The following is a 20912-nucleotide window of genomic DNA, read 5'->3' on the forward strand; positions in this document are numbered from 1 at the left end:
ATACTGGATTCTTCCATTAGAAATAGTTGATTAGGGCTTCCTTGGTGGCGCAGTGGTTAAGAATCCACCTGCCAGTGCAGGGGATACGGGTTCGAGCCCTGGTCCGGGAAGATCCCACATGCCGTGGAGCAACTAAGCCCGTGTGCCACAACTACTGAGCCTGCGCCCATGAGCCACAACTACTGAAGCCCGCAAGCCTAGAGCCTGTGCTCCACAGCAAGAGAAGCCACTGCAATGAGAAGCCCACGCACCGCAATAAAGAGTACCCCCGCTCGCCGCAACACCGCAACAAAGAGTACCCCAGCTCGCCACAACTAGAGAAAGCCCGCATGCAGCGACGAAGACCCAACGCAGCCAAAAATAAATAAATAAATTTATTTTTAAAAAAAGAAAGAAATAGCTGATTATACAACAATAACTTCCTTAAATGTGTTCTAACTGGAATTTTGCTTTTGTACTTTTTTTAATGTTTGTTTTAATTTATAACACTGTGGAAAGAAGAATAATTTATTTGAATAAGTTTGGTTTTTCCCTGGTTCAGGAATGGGCATATCACTACAAGATCCTTAGAAAGGCTAGACTATTCATGTAATAGTATTTTGTATGCAGGTAATGAGTATGTGTAGATACAAAATACTTTTATTTGACCTATCAAAAATTATACTAGCATAAATTTTGAAGGAAAAAAGTTAAAATGGGGTTATGATATTAAAGGACTGTAGGAATAAGAATATTGGGGAATAATTAAAGACTTAAGGAAATTTATTTTCTTAGGATACATATGAACTTGTAGATTGCTAATATGATTATAAGATTGACAAATTTTAACTTTCAGGATCTGAAAATAAAGATAAATGCTAAAGATAAATTTTCTTCCTCTCATGAGATAAATTACAAAAATTAAGAAAACCACAGATATATCATTTTGGAACATATCACTGAAATTAAATAATTCAGTATTCTCATTTTTTTCAATTTTTAATTTTTTATTATATATATTATTGAAGTATGGTTAATTTATAATGTTGTGTTAGTTTCAAGTGTATAGCAAAGTGATTCAGGTGTATATGTATATATATATATATATATATATATATATATATATACACACATATATATATATACTTTTTCAGATTCTTTTCCTTTTCCATCATAGGTTACTAGAAGATATTGAGTATAGTTCCCTGTGCTATACAGTAAGTCCTAGTTGTTTACCTATTTTATATATATTAGTGTGTATATGTTAATCCCAAACTCTTAATTTATCTCCCTCTATCCCCTTTGGTAACTATAAGTTTGTTTTCTATATCTGTGAGTCTATTGCAGTTTTGTAAATAAGTTCATTTGTATCATTTTTTAACATTCCACGTATAAGTGATATTATATGATATTTGTCTTTGTCTTACTTCACTTAGTATGATAATCTCTAGGTCCAATATTGTTGCAAGTGACATTATTTCATTCTTTTTCATGGCTAATATTCCATTGCATATATATATACCACATCTTCTTTACCCATTCATCTGTAGATGGACATTTAGGTTGCTTCCCTGTCTTGGCTATTGTACATAGTGCTGCAATGAACATTGCGGGTGCATGTATGTTTTCAAATTATGGTTTTCTCAGGGTATGTGCCCAGGAGTGGGATTGCTGGATCATATGGTAACTCTATTTTTAGTTTTTTAAGGAACCTCCATACTGTTCTCCAGAGTGGCTGCACCAATTTACATTCCCACCAGCAGTGTAAAGTAAGCATCTAAAACTCAAAGAAGGGAACTGAATTTTGTAACAGCCTATTCAGGTTTAGTTTCAAGTGTCCTGACATCCAGGTCACAGCTCTCTGTCACCCTACTATTTAGCCATGAGTTTTTCAGTCATATGGTTTTCTGTGCCTTGTGTCCCTGTTGCTACAATCAACAGCAATAGTAATGTTTGATTAAAAGACTTTTTATCAATACATGCTCCAAACAGGAGTTCTACAACTTCTAGAAATAAACTTGCTCAAATGTTTACTCATATTGTAAAGCCACGTCCAGAACAATTATCTACAATTTTAGATAAAATGCTATTTAAATTAAATTTAAGATAAAGTTAAACTTAAGACAAAATACATAAGGGAGATTTAGTGAATGAAAAACAGTGCATAGCGTAAAGCATCACTATATAACTCAAATTTTAAGAGTGCCATATTAAATAAACATGGAATAGTTTTGTGAGATTATATGAAAATGTAATGGTTATAAACATGCATACAGTTACAAATTTTTCTGTATGTTACTCCCAGTTGCTATAAATCAAACCAATATTTATGGCAATTTTACCATGTATAGTTGAATCTATATACAGTAAATTTATTTCATTTATTATTTGTTCTGATTTATCTGTTCTGATCTGATACAGATTAATTTACACATATACTTAATTTTAAATAGCAAACTAATACTACAATAAAATATGCAAATGTTTTATTTCTTAAGTTATTAACCATGACCCTGAAACAATTTTTCAATATGGACTAAATAGGTTGTAAATAATTACATTATAAGTCACTACATTCTTAAATAAGAACTATTACAGATTTTTAAGGCTGGAAGAAACCTTAGCATAGTTACGTAGATTTAGCAGGATATTGAACTTGTTTGCTTAAGGAAAACAAAAATTGCCTCCTGGTGTGTAATAACCACTCATCCCATCACTAGTGGGTTGTATCAGATCTGTCAGAGCTCAAACTAGATATCATGGATTAACACATCCAAAAGAGAATGTCATTAGAAGAACTGTTTAGAAGTTATGAAAATGGGGGGGAAAAGCCATTGATGACAGTTGTCATGCAGGCACTATCTGGGGAAAAGAACCAGTGGTCCCCTTTGCAGGCGACCCTAGTCAAATGTCCTTGAGGATTCTGGTCCCTTTGCGAAGAGCATTCTCAAGTGTCTAGGGTCTATAATCACACTACCTGGCCTTGAAATTTTAAAAATACCTTTTTGTTCTCTGTATGTTACATAGGTACAATTTTAAAAATAAAAGACATGCTTCTTCTTAAGTATTATTGCCTAATGGTAGAATAGTAAATGTGGATATAATACAGGGTAACTGTAGTCACTTTTACTACTGTTCCAAAATATTTGCTTTCCCTTCCAGTAAGAGGTTATATAACCCTACTATTGCCACGTGACATCTAGGACCTCCTGTGAAATTACAAGCCCTCACCCTCATTGTTTTGGCCAACAGCATTGGAGCAATGTGACACATTCTCCATCTGAGCAGAGGCCTTAAGAACTATTGTACATTTCTGCCTGTTCTCGTGCCCTTTTCCCTTGCCATAAAAACAAGCATATCTTGGAAAGTCACAGCTCCCTCAGCCTGGACTCTGTAACAAGAAGACAAGAGGAATAAGGCCACAGCCAATTCATAGCAATGAACCCCTAACATGAGCAAGAAATACACCACTGTTTTGTAGGTTGCTGAGATTCAGGGCATGTGTGTCAGTGTAGCTTAATGAGCAAAAACTGACAGCTAAGAGCTACTGCAGATCCTTCAGCAAGGAAAGGTACAGGGTCTTCATCTCTTATCATCCCTGCGGAAAAGCAGGCAGGGCCACAGAGGCTTACAGTATGGTTTGTCTTCTAGGTAGAGGGACATGATCCTATAAAAATTTAGAGCAGCAGAAATGAAAGCATGATAAAGAAGCCTTATTCATCAGAAAAGAGCAAGCAGATTGGTGAGGCTGGCTTTAGGTTCCAGCCATTTGTTTGTAGGAGTTGCCTTAGAATTCCAGATGCCCCATGAGGATCTTGGGGTCCAGAGATAGCAGAATATGGGTACAAATCCCTCCTGCTAAGAGAAGAGGTCGTGGTTCCCAGCTGGCACATAGTCCAAGCAACTTAGAATGAGAGCCCAAGGTCACTGTCAGACAATTCTGCGCATTACTCCAGAGGAGGCTGGAAAGGTAAGTAGGAACAAATTCCAAACAAGCAGCTTCCACTGTACCTTGAAGAAAACGGAGAATCAATAAAGGATTTTAAGCAGGTGAGTTATACAACCTGATTTGTATTTCAGAAAGTTAACCTAGCAGGAGGGTAGAGGAGGATTTGAATCAGAGGCAAACTGTAAATAGGGAGATTAATTAGGATGCCAATTTCACAGCTAAGAAGACATGTTGAATACCTGAAGTATGGGAGTGATTTTTTCAATGACAACCACAAAACCACAGTATACTTCCACAAAGGTACTTCCTTCTCGAGAATTGCCCTGCTTAGAAGCCGTTTTAACCTCCTCTTAGTTCCTGTGACACTATGTCTACAATTCAAATTGCACGCACAGTGTCTCAAAAGTTTGGGGTCTTCTTTGTCTGTCCGCCATTGCAGATCGAAAGCATCTTTGGTACAATGTCTGTGTCCTCTGGAGCATCCGGCATAGGTCATTTCAAATGGAAGGGATTTCTTATATCTTTACTAAGTAATGGATTATAAACTATAGTAGGGTCTATTTTTAAATGTTGACTCCAGAGCCACATCAAAGGTTTATGAACTTAGGGTGTCGCACATAGGCACCCAGCAGCGGGACTTGAAGTCAGCGCTGTGTGGGCCGAGGTCCAGCCAGAACGCTAAGCCATGCAACCAAGAGAAAGGAATGCTTATAAAAAGTCGCATGAAAGCAATGGATTACTGGGGATAGCTCTGAATTAGGCCCCCCAAAAAAGAAAAAAAAACTCAACAAATAGACCAAACAATTATTTTCCCAAAGACAAGATAATATTTTTGAGGGGATGGGGGTTAAGGAGAACGTGGGAAATGGTCTTCCAGTCCATACAGCGTTTCCATACGTTTCACTGAATAAAGGCTTTTCAACTTGTAGTAAGCTTTTTGGTCAATCTCTAAAAACTTGGAATGATTGTCTTTGTTAATTTTGACCAGCTTAATATGTATCTCTTTGGGGGATAGAATTCCAGAGTTCCTCACACATTCTTTCTGATAGTCCTACCCTGTTTTATTTTTTTAATCTTCTTTTTCTGATGCCTGAGAAACCCAGAGGATTATTTTAGTAGGTTAACTATCCCTCATCGTTTATGTCATTTGACAAAATGTTACCAGTGTGTATTGTTAGATCACCAGAACCCTGCATTCATTAAAAAAACTGTTGCCATAAAAATTTGTACATTTGACATTTGCCTCAAGAACTATTCAATTTTGTCTCAATTATATTAAAACACCATATGTTCAATAGTAATAACAAAGATGAAAATGATTGCTACAGAAATATTGTGTTGACGTTTCTATTTCTCTTGCCAGAAAAGTTTCCAATTAAACCAATGATATATAATCAACTAAATATGAATTGTTAAAACAAAAGTGTCAGTTACAAAATAGAAAAGATATTTTGGGGGGGCATTACCATTATTCTGTATTTTTAGGACATATTTTCACTATGTATTTAATAGCTTCCAGTTTCTAAATAGTAAAATTTAGGGAGGGAAATAATATAGAAAGATTAGTAGGTGCTTCACTTTTCAGGAATATTGCAGATAAAATAATGTTTGAATTTCAGAGGGAACTAAAAGATCTAGAAATGCTGGGTTAATATGTATGATTATTTGTTTTTTTTGTTTATATAAATGCATCACTGAGTATGCAAAAATGAAGGGAAATCCCCAGAGGTCAAAGATGAAGAAGGGCCTAAAGACGGGAACATAGCAACATCAATAACACTGGACAACTTCTCTGGCAGATGGTTGTATACCTAACGTATCAATTTGCGAGGTAAGGTGTACGTGTGTGTAAACCCTGAGAAACTAGCACAAGACTGCGGAGCTTCAGCAAAGTATTAAATTCACTCATTTAAAATATATATTTTTTTGATTTTCTAATATCAGAACATTCGATACATTAGTATTGCATACTTACAATTAGAAATGAATATTGCATAGTTTGGGAGTGCATCTCAGATATTCTGTTACAGATAAGAATGCAGTTTGGAAACCACTAACACAGGGACTTTGGTTGCAAGGAAAGGGAAAAATGCCCTGGTCTTGTTTTGACACTATTGAAGGGCCACACTATTGAAAAATAAGGATAAGAATAAAATCTGCCACTAAAAATAGTAAAAGCTTACATACATCAGATAATGAGATATAGAAAAAGCAGGATGGATATGAATGAATAGATATTAAAGAAAGAAAAGAAAAGCAAATAGATAATACAAAATCAGATGTCAGAAATGAATTTAAATATATAGTGAATCAATAAATATAAACATATAAATGTTTCCAGTTGACAGACTAAAAAATTGGTTAAAAAGCCAAATTGGGGCATTTGCCTTTCATAATATGCTCATATAAAACATGAGGCAGGGAAATGTAAAAATTAAGTGACAGAAATTTCATACCAAGCACTAAAAATAATAACAATGACAAAAGTCTTTTTAAAGTAAGATCAAACAGACATTTTGTCAATAGGCAGTATTTGGGGTTAAAGATAATATAGTAAGATAAGTTATTCACCAAGAACACATAGCCATAATATATGTGCATGTGTTTAATAAAATTGTCTCAATTTATAAAGCAAAAACTAATGCAAATAGAAGAAAACATTGAAAACAGTATTATCATTGTAAGAAAATTGAAACACAAGTTTCTCAGTAACTAATGGATCAAGCAAATTTTAAAAACTGTAAGAACAGAGATTTCAATATACAATTGGCAATCTTGATCTAATGGATATATGCAACCTTATACTCCAAGATTACAGATTTACCTTTTTGATCAAGTACCCATGAAACCTTTCCAAACAGCAGTGATATAAAGTGATGATGGTGGGGAGAGTGTTTTGTTATTTCCTATGCTTATCACCAGACCAAGGATCTTAAGTTTTCCTATGTTTCTAGAAACATCCATGATTTTAGACAGGAGCCTAGGGGTGCCTTTCTTATGGCCCTAATTACCACAGGAAAAGGAACTGGCAGAATCTTGCTTGCAGGCAGCTTCCAGACTGAGCATAAGCTTAATTGGAAATTGACTGGAAAAGTTTCAACCATTCATTTGAAGCCCAGGTAGTAATTGGGGGATACCTAGGAAAAGAATCTCTGCATCTCCTTAAACCATACTTAATCTCCAAATAAAGACAATAACAAGGCCATAATTCCATCGAACATGTTACAACTATCCTGTGTACAACCAAAAAAGCGACTTTTCCAGAAGAGGAGGTAAAGACTTTGAGTGATGTTTACTTTTCACCTGATATCCCTTATCTTAAATACTATGATGTAAAATTAATAATACTTAAATACTGATATAAACTCAATACTCAATACATCTTACATTACATGAAAAGAGAATAAAGAGGAAAGGAGACAAAGATATTTGTTTAATATGTGCATATATATACACAAACATATTCATAATAAAATAAGGAGGAAATTCTCATGACTATTAGTCCTCATTTCAGTACCTGTCATGTGGTCATGGCTGGTATTTGTAACTGACTTCTTTAACTATCCATTCTGTATTCCCTTTGCCTTCATAAAGCACCTCACTGGTTGTGGTTCTTTACCTGGTGGGATGAATTGAAACTTTATTCATGAAGTATTTGGACCACTAGCAGTCGTGCCTGGGTTGGGTTGTTGTAGTTTTCCATTGACCTTAACACAGGGCATGGTAATACTAAGAGATGTCCTAAAGGGTCTCCCATATTCCAGACATACTCTTTCTTCCTTACCTTCATTGTGAAATAGCAGTCTAATTTCCCCTTGGTAGTCAGGATCAATCACCCCAGTCAACACAATAACTTCCTTCTCTGCCAATTGATTTAGAGGCATGAGGAGTCCAAAGTGGCTGAGGTCAGTTTTAACTTCCAGTTCAATGGAATCATTGCTGTGTCTCCCGGTGGAAGCATTTCTCTGGAACTAAGGTCTCTAGGCCAGCAGAGCATGAAGTTATGGGAACAGGAAGCAAACATTTTGCTAGTGGGTCACTAGGAGTAATAGTGAGTGATGTCATTCTCATTTCCATCTTTTGATTCCTGGATGGACCCGTGAATCCTGGCTATCAGACAAAACATATTGGATGCTTATTCAGAGCTTACACAGCCTTCTGGAGAACCTTATCTCAGCCTTGAAAGGTTCTGCCCCTGACTGGCACTGTGACCATGTTTTCAGAAGTCCATTCCTCTGTTCTATCAAAACAGCCACTTCAGGATGATGGGGAACATGGTAACACCGGTGAATTCCATGAACATGGGCCCATTGCTGCACTGCTTGTCCTGTGAAGTGAGTTCCTTGATCAGAAACAATGTTGCATGGAATACCAGGACAGTGAAGGCATTCTTTAAGTCTGTAAAATGGTAGTTTTTGACAGAAACATTACATGTGGGGAAGGCATATCAGTATCCAGAGTAAGCGTATATTCCAGTAAGGACAAAACGCTGTCCCTTCCATGGTAGAAGCTGTCTAATATAATCAACCTTCCACCAGGTAGCGGGCTGGTCACTCCAGAAACGGAGCCATTTCCGGGCCTTAACATTGGTCTCCGCTGCCAGCAATCTGGTCACTCAGCAGTGGATACAGCCAGGTCGACCTCGGTGAGTGGAAGTCCATGTTGATGAGCCCATGCAGAACCTCCATCCCTGCCACTGTGCCACTTTGTTCAGGAGCCCATTGCGTGATGACAGGGGTGGCTGCAGAAAGAGGCAGACTGCATTCTCATAACTAAGGTGAGCAAAGCCTTTTATTTTATTTTGTTGCCCTCCACTTCATCCCCAAGCCATATTCCCTTTCCACTCTACATAGCATTTCTTTTCATGTGTTTCATACACCTGATATATATATTGTTTTGTTCATGTATAGTGCTGTTTTGTGGGCATGCTTTTAATTTGCATAAATAATATTGGACCATAGTTTGTATTCTGTTTCTTACTTTTGAGAGATAAGAGAATTTAGTGTCAAAGAGGTCAAGTAATTTTTCCAGGGCTACATAGCCTGCATATTTATACCTAGAATTCAAACCAAAATGTGCTTAATTCCGAAAGCCCTTGCTATTTGCAATATGCCACTCTATTTCCATTGACTCCCAGTATAACAAAATTCCAGGCACACGGAAAAGTTATTTTATAGGAGTTTTACTACATTTATTCTTCACATACATGGAAGGCAAAACTCAACTTTTTTTGAGATTGTAACAAGAAATATTATGCCATTTGTTCACTTCCTATTTGTACTTAATATCTACTCACATTGCAACTCATTGTGACTTTAACATAATAGCAACAGCAATATCTCCAGGTTCCATTTGTTTCAGTAAACCTAAGTTTATAAAATATGGAAATTGTATCTTATGGAGGAAGAACTAGATGAAACACATGTCCGAATGATAAAGGATAATATAAAACTGAGTCTGTTCCCTCACTTTCAAGAAACATCAGGTTAGTGGATTGTTTACAGTTTAAAACAATAACTTTTCATGATGTTTTTGCCCTCCTTTTAGAAAATTAAAAATTAAAAATAAATAGAAAAACCCATTTTTCCCTAGGATTATAATTTGTAGCTTTTAAGAAGAAAGTAAATAGATGATAAAGTTTGACTTGAAACTTTTCATGGGCTGAGTGCTCTCTCTAACTAAAGAAGCCATTTTCCAAAAGAGTAAGAAAGAAGAAAATGGGTTACAGTCAAAACAAGGAAAACACCAACAGCAGTACGTCCACAGCCGACTTGCCCAGGGCTCTGTGACCTCAACTTCCTTCTCTTCTGCTTCTCCTCAGATGCAGTTATTTGGTTCCCTCACAGAAGCGTGTCTCCCAGAGCACAGGGCTAGTTACTTCAATTTGAAGGCACCGGTGATGATTTGCTGGAGGCTATTCGTCTCCTTCCTGCTGCTGGAAGCAAAGGCTTTGGAGCTGGGGGCCCTGTGATAGTTAGAGAGATTAAGGTGCAGCTTGTACAAAATGAGCATCCTAGCTCTAGATAGTGAGGTGTAGGAGAGTGTCAGAAGGTGGGGACCATGTCAATCACTGAGAAGTTTTAGCATTCAATGGAGAAAAGGACAGTATGTATTCTTGGACTTTGGGTGTTTTTCTCTCTGAGGAGATTCTGAGCATGCTTGATTTCTAGGTGCGATTGGACACTCATATGTATTCAGTTATATTTGTTATGTGCTATAAGAAGAGAACTATCACACAGGGTATTTTATGAGAAAAATCAATTGATCATTTTATCCATATAGGAGTCAACATGTATCAAATTTTTAAGCTGTATTTCAAATATAGGCATTCTTATTTACATTTAATTTCTCACATACATTTTTTGCATTTTCCTGTTCAAGCATATGATTACCAACAGTCAACAATAAATTGGAAGAGTTTGCCTAAAGAGAAATTTTCCCATCTTTAACATGTTCTTTAAGTAAGGCTATGCAAGATATATTCAATGTAACTGTATAGTGCCTCTCATGCAGACTTCCTTTGCCGACTGGTTAGGAGAATTTACCAAATAACATCCATTTTGGCTTGACTAGTCACATCAACATGAAATAACCTCGAGCTTTTATTAAATTTTCCAGGGCAGGCAAATTCCATTAACATCTGTCAGAGTTCACTGGTTAGTACAGGCAGAAAGGTCAAGGAATCTTTGATGCTATAATTTAGTTCTCCTATATCTGATCTGTTTCCAACAACATATTCCCAATTGCTCAACCCACCAGCAGCGGGTAGAAATGTATTGGTAAGTGACCAGAATGGAGAAAACAGCACGTGGAAGATTGGAAAGGAAATAACAATTATTGAGTAACTTTTGTGAACCCAGGTACTATGCTAGGTGGTTCACATATGTTTTCCAAGTAAGTTTTCTTAAAAATTCGTGATTCAATTAACCCATTTACTATTGACAAATGTGGCTCAGTACACTATTCAGCTTTCTGAAAACCTGAAAAACAGTCTTAAAATCAGTAAAAGACAGAGCCTGAACTGGAGCCCAGGTCTTTCTGACCAATAATCTGTGAAATTTTTAGTACTAAAAAAGTAAATGAGGCAAATCAAGGGTCAGAAAACAGGTAAGCCAACAGGAATAAAGAAGATATATCAAAGCTTAGCTAAAGTTGAAATAATATGAGCAAGTTTTTATTTACTTATTTATAGTCTTTGGAGAAGTTTAAATGTTAATTAGAGATAGTGACAGGGTCAGGCCAAGCAGTTAACAACCTGGAGACCCACCAGAACTAAGGAAAGAACATGGTCGGGCAGGAAACCTGAAAGGATACTTTTGGCTTGAAACCTGGTAGGGGAGCAGCTTGTAATTCCAACTGTAGTTACTCTAAAATTTAAGACGAGTTATTCAAAAAAAGAAAGCCTGGTTACAGTTACTCAATTAAAAATTACATAAAACCAATAGATCATGGATGTGTCCAAGAATTACCTCTCAAGCAATTAGTAAACAGACAAGAGCTATTGCAGATGGAGAGAGAGAGAGAGAGAATAGAAGCCTAAACTAAGGCAACTTTGAGAGTAAAAGGTGAAAAATCAGACTCGAGAAACGAAGAGAACATGGTGACCTATGGGTTTGGGATATCAGGGACAAAAGGACATAAAATGATGCCAATTACTGAGAACAAAAATGCAGGAAAAAGGAGGGGTTGGGCTGAGGAAACATTCTGCCATTGAATTTATCTGCATATTTAATTCTTGAGACAACGTGTTTTGTCCCTTCTCCAAGATTCAAAAATCATTTATAAAATTGCCTTATAATAATAAAATAGCATAATAGAATTCACAAAGGTTTTGAAAACTTATGTTTTTGAAAACAACTCCTATATGACTTTCAAAGGCATTAAGGAACAATTTACAATTCCTATTTTTAAATAATGGTTGAGATTTCGTTTTCTTTATATTGTTAGTTATGTGTTTAGACAAGAAGAATATAATGAATGTACATTGAACTGAAACATTTTGTATAGAATTCTAGCATTATTTTACAATGAGAAATTTATTTAAGAAAGTGAATCAATGTGTAAAATTTCAATAGGTTATGTACATTTAATAGCAGAAACACTATAATTAAAGAGGTTTTATAGAAACAAATATCAAGCAGAGTATTTTTTTAAAGAGCAGTTTGAGGCATGATTATTTATATTCTATTAGAGACTAAAAAGTCAATTATCTCTTTGATCTTGAGATAAATAATACAAAGCCAGGTTAACTAACTACTATTTCATAAAGAAGAATGAAAGTTCATACTTTCAAAATAGAATTCATTATTCTGTTTCAAAAAGTTCTATGGAAGTTTCTGTGTCAAATAAGGAAATAAGCAACAAAAGCTTAATGTGTTGGTCTGAGAATGCTATATTTTTTAAATAGCATGCAATTTATTTTAAAATTTATCCATAAAATAGAGGTGATACCTATATTTGCTCATAAGACTTTCTAGGCTCATAACTCATAGAAAATCTTCCAAATTTTTCCTTTAGAGTAGCAATCAGTAAGTGAATTGAAGCAAAAATTACTGTTAGAGGTCATTGAGGTTATTTAAAAGAAATATTTTTTCTATTAGGAAGAGTCGGTAAAAAAATAAATAAATAAGAAGCATATTTTACTGGGGAAAAATAACTGAAAAAAAAACACTAGAGAGGGTATCTTCAAGATGACAGAGGAGTAAGATGTGACAAACCTAGGGACAGGACAGGAATAAAGGTGCAGACATAGTGAATGGATTTGAGGACATAGGGAGGGGGAAGGGTAAGCTGGGACGAAGTGAGAGAGTTGCATGGACATATATACACTACCAAATGTAAAATAGATAGCTAGTGGGAAGCTGCTGCATAGCACAGGGAGATCAGCTCGGTGCTTTGTGACCACGTAGAGGATTGGCATAGTGAGGGTGGCAAGGAGACGCAAGAGGGAGGGGATATGGGGATATATGTATACATATAGCTGATACACTTTGTTATACAGCAGAAAGTAACACAACATTGTAAAGCAATTATACTCCAATCAAGATGTTAAAAAAAAAAAACAACACTGGAAAAGTGTTAGGAAGCTTTCATTCTTTACTTTTTCTGAATAATATATTCAAGTTTCTTACTTTTAGGAAGTTTTGTATTTTACCAGAAAGTTGTCCATTTCTTACAGAATTATAGTTCTATTTTTATAGTATTTTCTATAATATGCTCCTATAATTTTATTAACAGTACCATATCCACAACAATATCTCATTTCTTATTCCTAACACTGTACTTTTAATTTTTATTTTCTTTTCACATATTTTTCTTTGCATATTTATATAGGAATTATAATTTATGGGCCTTTACCAAAATATTTGTTGATTTTATTTATTTCTTTACTTTTTCTACTTTATTTTTGATATTTATTAATTTCCTTTCTCCAATATTCAAATTTGTTCTATTCCTATTTTCCTAGTTTTTTAAATGGAATTTGCACAATTTATTTCCAAACAAGTTGGTAACAAGGCCTGCGACTCTGGCATGCATTGAATGAATCCTGGATAAAACCTCAGTTAGAAAGAAGAGAAAACTCATGAAATTTAACAAAATCAAAATGAACTTATAGTGATCTTTATACCAAAAAGAAACCTCAGTAGAAAGACCTAAGACATAGATCTAAATTTATCCATGAGCAGTCTCTGTGTCAGAGAGATAACAGGTAACAGATGCCAAAGGCCTCTTGAAACGTTCACCTGTGAACCCCAAAATGTTTTCTAACAGATGCATATGCCCTTTAATGATGTCTTACCTTAATACATACATATATATATATATATATATATATATATATATATATATATATATATATATATATATATATATATATATAGTTTACAAAGCTTCTCTGTGCAGAAATAGAGACACAGATGTAGAGAACAAACATATGGACACCAAGGGGGGAAAGTGGTGGCAGAGGGTGGTGGTGTAAAAAAAAAAAAAGCTTCTCTAAATGCACAATCTTATTTGACATTCAGAAAATCGAGGGATATAGGAAAGACATGGATTACCATTTTTAAAATTTTGTTTCGTTTCTTTCTTTCTTTTCTTTCTTTCCTTCCTTCCTTCCTTCCTTCCTTCCTTCTTTCTTTCTTTCTTTCTTTCTTTCTTTCTTCCTTTCTTTCTTTCTTTCTTTCTTTCTTTCTTTCTTTCTTTCTTTCTTTTTTTTTAATTTGAGGAAAGTAAGTTTCAAAGAGAAATTTGTTCAGAGCTATTTGACCAAAGAGAAGAACTATTTCAGGATATGTATTTCAGAGCTCTCACTCCTTGTGTTCCATATATACACATAAAGCCTAATGAAAGATAGACATTACTGGAGTAAAAATTTATTTTATTTCACTATTTTAATATAATTCACCAGGAAAATATATTTGACTCAAAAATACCAAACTTTAGCATTATTTTTCTTCTTATCACTAATATTAGAATGTGTGATCACTTTATTAATACAACTAAAAGAAATGGCAAGATAAAGGTTTAAAAGAATGCCTCAAAGAAATTAAAATCAAAATTGTAAATGTGTCATTAAAACAAAGAAACTCCTAAATTATAGAAATAACATTGTTCAATACCTACACATATATACTTTAAAAAATAATTACCCTTAGTTTTATTTAGATATGTCACAACTTTAATGGTTTTATTTTAAACAATGAAAAAAAATTATAACTGGGGATGTGCAAAGAATGTATAAATGATGCAGTAGTTCATCATTTGCCACCATGTTAAGTCTGTTCTGAAAATTGTCATATATGATTCCCGACTTGACTTTATTGGGGAACATTTTATCAAACTAAGACTAAAATTTAACTGGCATTGTAAGTTCCAATAAAAGAATGGAGTTTTAAGAGTTATTATGTATGGAAAAGAAATTTATTTTCCTTGAAAATCTATTATATCTTTAGTTTCAGACCATATTAAAAATGTTTATCTGCATAAAATGGACCTTTCATCTCTATAAAAAAAAGTTTCTTTAAATTTTTCATGATTTATTTGTGATTTTGTCCCCCCCTTCATGAAATAGTCATGGCAGTAAATCTTCAATATTCTAATATGTATTAAACAAAAATTTAGGACAATTTCAAGCCTGTGGCTATAAAGCAATAAAATGGATCCCTCTAGAGGACATTTTTATAATTATTCTTGTTTGAAAAAACATTTTTTTCTACATTCAACTATCTAATATAAATACAGCCATATATTTAAACAGAAAACACCTAGAGTGGCCACTGTGACTGTATTATTCTTTGCTGATTCATAAACGATAACTAGTATTTAAAATTACTTAAGTTTCACATAAGCTCAAAAAACAAACAAACAAAAAACCCTAAAGTCATGGAAATGAAACAGAAAATAAAATTACAATGTTTATTATAATCAATTCAATTATAATAATTACTTGAGTGTAAGTTTAGCCTATCAATCCCTTCATTTTACAGAGGAAAAACCTGATGCCCAAGTAGTTATAGTAACTCATTATGATTAAGCAGTGGTGTGGGTATTCAAAGAAGAGCCTTCCTCGTTGCTATTACTTTTACCTAACAGCTGAATGCTTTAATATAGAAGCAGTAAATCTTTTACATGTCTATATCACAGATAAAGCAAACTCTAAACTCCAAGAATGATTAGCTGATCCCCAAATTTATAAATAGAGATGTATTATGATTGATTTCTCATCTTATGGGTTTGTATTTGCAAAACTAAAAAATAAATGCTTCACAAAAAAGTCACATTGATTTGCAATACCCACTCTTCTCCTTACCGTATACCAGATCCCTTTAACTCTTAAGAAATTCAAGGGATTTATATTTTCCTCATGCACAGTGCATTTCAGGTTTGGTGTATACATCTCATTTTATTCCATTTTAAGAATAGACTCAAGAGATAACTATTCTACGAGAGAAAAAATTTATGCCTAAATCACTTCAGATTGAATATAAATAAGAAATGTGTAAATAGAATAAGAGTGGGATTAGCCAGTAAATCTCTGGGGATGTGAAGGTCTCAGTAAAGTCAATTCTTTTAGATATGAAAAATTATATGGCTTTTTTTTTATTACTTTAAATAGATTTAGGGAGTAACAGAGCTCAAAAAGCTCTCAAGGCATTACATGGTTCAGATTTCTGCACTTTGATCAAATGTAGGGGAAAAAACCCCCACCCATATCAAGACCACTTTTAAAGATTTCTGTGATGGTATTTAATGCACTACAGACCTATTTCACCGGTAGCTAATTAAACAAATTTTCAGAAAAAGTTTTGGAATCATAGAAATCAAATTTCTCAACATAATAAATCAGCCTATCCACAAGTACCCAATAAAACAATCATTTCTTCCTTTCTTTAAAACCATAGTCAGTTTTTAACCTTCCTAAGTTTCTTATAATTTTTATCACTTGAAGGATATCAAATCAGAACTTTGAGGATCACAAAGGACCTCACGGCATCACTTCAATTCAGGATAGTATAATCTCATGATATAAATGCATCCACAAACAACCAGAGAGGCTAAATAATTTACAGAAGGTCACACAAATACTAAATGTCCCCAGAGGGGCTAGAGGGTAGGGGCTTTAACCCAGTCCGCCTAGTTCTTTTTGTCACACAGCATTGCTTTATCAAAAAAATTCTCGGGGCTTCCCTGGTGGCGCAGTGGTTGAGAATCTGCCTGCCAATGCAGGGGCCGTGGGTTCGAGCCCTGGTCCAGGAAGATCCCACAAGCCGCGGAGCAACTGGGCCCGTGAGACACAACTACTGAGCCTGCGCGTCTGGAGCCTGTGCTCTGCAACAAGAGAGGCCGCGACAGTGAGAGGCCCGCGCACAACGATGAAGAGTGGCCCCCGCTCACCGCAGCTGGAGAAAGCCCTTGCAAGACCCAACACAGCCAAAAATAAATAAATAAACAAATAAATAAAATTTTAAAAAATTCTCAAAATATCTTGGCATCAAAAATTTCCCAACCAATAAAATACTCCACAAGTTCTCCATAATCAGCAACATGAATAACTGATTAACTTATTGATTTGTTTGAACTAAGAGTGGAACTGCCCAAAAGTAAACAATGAACTTGTTTTTGAGAATCAAAGCATGGCATTAAAGAATAAAATCTTGTAACTGAAATATGTAACTATTCTGTTTCTTCTGCTTATATACAACACTATCCATGAAGTAAACATGTGTATTTCTTTCAGTTTAAATAAAAGTGTAAACAGAGAATTTTTATTAGTTTTTAGAGCTCTAGGAAAAGTAGAAACTGTACAAACAACAAGAAGGACTGATCTGACCCAGAAAGAGGGTCCAATTGTCTTGTAAAATGTTAGGTCAGCCAAAATTTCAAGAGGAAAACTGCCTGTACTGATTTATTTTCAATCTCCTGTGAGATGTAGCCTCTAGGTGAACTTACCAATTAAAATGTGACGGTAATGAAGCAGAGTGGAGAAAATAGTAAGACTAAGTTGAGACATCAAGCATATAGGACATGATGGATTTGAGGGTAGAGAGAGATGGAGAAGGAGTGGAGGAGGAGAGCTGGGGAAAGTTGAAAGAACCACGTCTCGGTATTCTGTATAAACCAGACATCCCTCCCTTTATTAGGATATATTGCCTGCTCTTCCTTGTAAACTGACTAGCAAGAAAAATCTGTCTCATTTTCTCCAAAGCTTTAGGAAGCTGTCTGCATGAGAAATGTGTCATCCCTTCAAATCCTTAACTAATTCTGTGATGTAAAATTAAATTTACTTCTAAAGTTATTAAAACATTTTTCACAAAATAAACCACATATGACAAAAGACTGATGAATGATGATAAAATTTCAGGACAAAGATAATACTACAAAATCTTCCAGAGATAAGGAGAAAAACAACACATCACATCCAAAGATTTGAAATCTGAAAATCATTGGATTTATTTAAACCACGTTGGAAATTTGACAATGGCACAATACCTTCAAAATGGGGAGGGGAACCAACTCCAACCCAGATTTTTATGCCCACCAAAATTTTTAATCAAACCTGAATTTAAAATATAGACATATTCAAGAATGTACAATCTTAAGTATTTTTACCTCCTATGCACACCTTCCCACGGAGCTACTTTAGTTTTTGCATCATTAAACAGTAAAGTAAAATAAGAAAGAGAAAGAGAAAGGGTCCGGGAACCAGTGGATCTCACACAAGTATGGTACAAGGAGCTCACAAAATGATAGTGAAGGGAGTCCTGGGTGCACAGCTGTACAACAGGCATAGAGAACAATCAGTAGAGATTAAAGAACAGCAGAGAGCTTCAGATAGATGTCTTCAAGTTAAAAGGGATCAATAATCCAATGTGTTTAAAATCACCGAGAAGGACCTCTATCATTCTTGTGTATTTTTTTTTGTTTCTTTTCCCCCCTGTTTTATTGAGATATAACTAACTTACATCATTGTAAAAGTTTAATGGTTTGACTTACATATATTGTGAAATGACTACCTCAGTACATTTAGTTAGCATCCATCATCTCATATAGACACAACAAAAAGAAAAAGAAAATTTTTTTCCTTGTGATGAGAACTCTTAGAATTTACTCTCTGGAAAATTCTCACATATAACACACAGCAGTCATCATGTTGTACATTTCATGCCTAGTACTTATCTCTTTATTTTACAACTGCAAGTTTGTAACTTTTGACCACATTCCTTCAATTACCCCTCCTTCCTACTCCTCACCTCAGGTAACCACAAGTCTGATCTCTTTTTCTATAAGGTTTTTTATTCTTTTTTTTAAGACTTCATATATAAATATCTTTGTCTTCCTCTGTCTCACTTATTTCACTTAGCATAATGCCCTCAGGTTCCATCCATGTTGTTGAAAATGGCAAGATTTCATTCTTTGTTATAGCTGAATAATATTCCATTGTGTATATGTATATATATATATATATATATATATATATATATATATATATATATATATATATATATATATATATATATACACACACCACAACTTCTTTATCCATCTATTCATTGATGGACACATTGTTTTCCATAGTGGCTGTATCGATTTACATTCCAACCAACAGTGCACAAAGCTTCCCTTTTCCCCACTTCTTTGCTACCATTTGCTATCTCTTGGCTTTTTGACGGTTGGCCTTCTAACGGTCATGAGGGAACATTTCATTGTAGTTTTGATTTGCATTTTCCCAATAACTGGTGATGCTGAGCATATTTTCATGTGTCTGTTGTCTACTCCTATATCTCCTTTGGAAAAATGTCTATTCAGGTCATTTGCCCATTAATAGTATAAAATCAATAAGTAATGTATTAAATGGAAAAACTGAGAATAATAGTTTTTATAAAGACAAATATAAGAAGAAACAACAATAATTCAAAAGTATTTTTCTCTGAAAATGGGAATAAGGAGTGGGGAGTTTAGATAAAGAATGACTGTGTTTTGTTACAAGCCTTTCACATTATATATTTTTTATTTATATTATCATATAATATAAATTATATATAATTATAAAACATGTATAATAAAAAAAGCAGGAATTCAATTGGCAAAAATTTGTTGAGATATCTGAAATTGTTATTCCTGAACTTACTGAGATGGAGGACAGTCTGTCATTGGCAAAAGTAGTTTCACTGAGGAGTGTAAATGGAAACCTTATTGGAGTGGGCTATAGAAAGAACAGGAGATAAGAAAGCAGAGAGATAGAAATGAAAAATATTCTTTATTTTTCTATAATTGGACTGCAAGGAAATGGGATGATGCCAAAAGGGGCATATGTGTTCAAAGAATCTGTTTTTAAAAGTTTGGATGACAGAAAAAAAATGAATATTTTTCTATGCACTTCAGAGTAGAAAAAAAATAAAACTTCATATAAGATTGTTGCTTTTTTCTTCTTTCCAGAATGTTGACAATACCTATATTACATGGCTAAAATTTTGTCACATTCATAACATTTACTTTTTCCTTCAACATAGAAATAACCCCGGGAAGTGTTTTATTGGATACCAAGCGCACTTTGTGAATAAAACTGACTTCTGATAGATATGGCCACCCTTGTTGCCTCCATATAAATGGTATTTCTTCAGTGTTAATGCCAGTACACCTTTTCCAAGCTTCATTCAAGTTCACAAAGTAATCATTACCAAAGTTAAAAATGACATCTTCTATAACATGGGGGTTTCATAATAAAGAAAACATGATCTCATAGAACACTTACCTCTCACATGCCAGGAACTCATTCGTTCTCTGCATGTCAAGGATTTGTCCCACCGTAAGGCTATCTATCTGAGAGAGTAATTCTTGACAGTCAGTGCTTTAATATAAGTTGATGCCTGTAGTGCTATTTAATAAAATAAATTTTAACAATTGCTTCTGTTCCGTTCTTTCTGAAGCTAAGGTTTATCCATAACTTTGCATTTTTTAAAAATTTTGTGGGGAAATATTATGATTCTTGTTCAAGGACTCAAACTTTGGATCTGTTTCTATGTTTTGAAACTAAATTCATCAATTTCATGCAAGAAAGCAATGTTTTTCACTTCTTGTAAAAACAACTAATTTGGTTGACTAGCAAGATCACTGTGCTTTTTGTTTGACAATTATGCGGTAGCTTCAATGATTTCATGATGTTATTTGACAAATTTCCAATACAAACAATATTCCAAAAGTAGAGATAGATGGACCACTGGTCCAATAAAATCTAATTTTCATATATACAGTTCTTCCTGTCAGCACTTTTTTTGATTGCTTGTTTAAAAGCATCATGCCAGATTTATTTGCTGTGGCCATCCAATTAATTCTGTACTTAAAATGTAATATATTTGTATTTATAATGTTGAGTTGCAGCATTTATGTTGTGATGCCTCTCTTTATATTTATGATTTAGTAGATAACCTTTGAACCATTAATCCATTTCAGTTATTCAAGGATAGAATAGATCATTATAGCAAAA

Source organism: Balaenoptera physalus, assembly GCF_965194825.1.
Source record: "Balaenoptera physalus genome assembly, chromosome: 4".
In the NCBI taxonomy this organism is placed as follows: domain Eukaryota; kingdom Metazoa; phylum Chordata; class Mammalia; order Artiodactyla; family Balaenopteridae; genus Balaenoptera; species Balaenoptera physalus.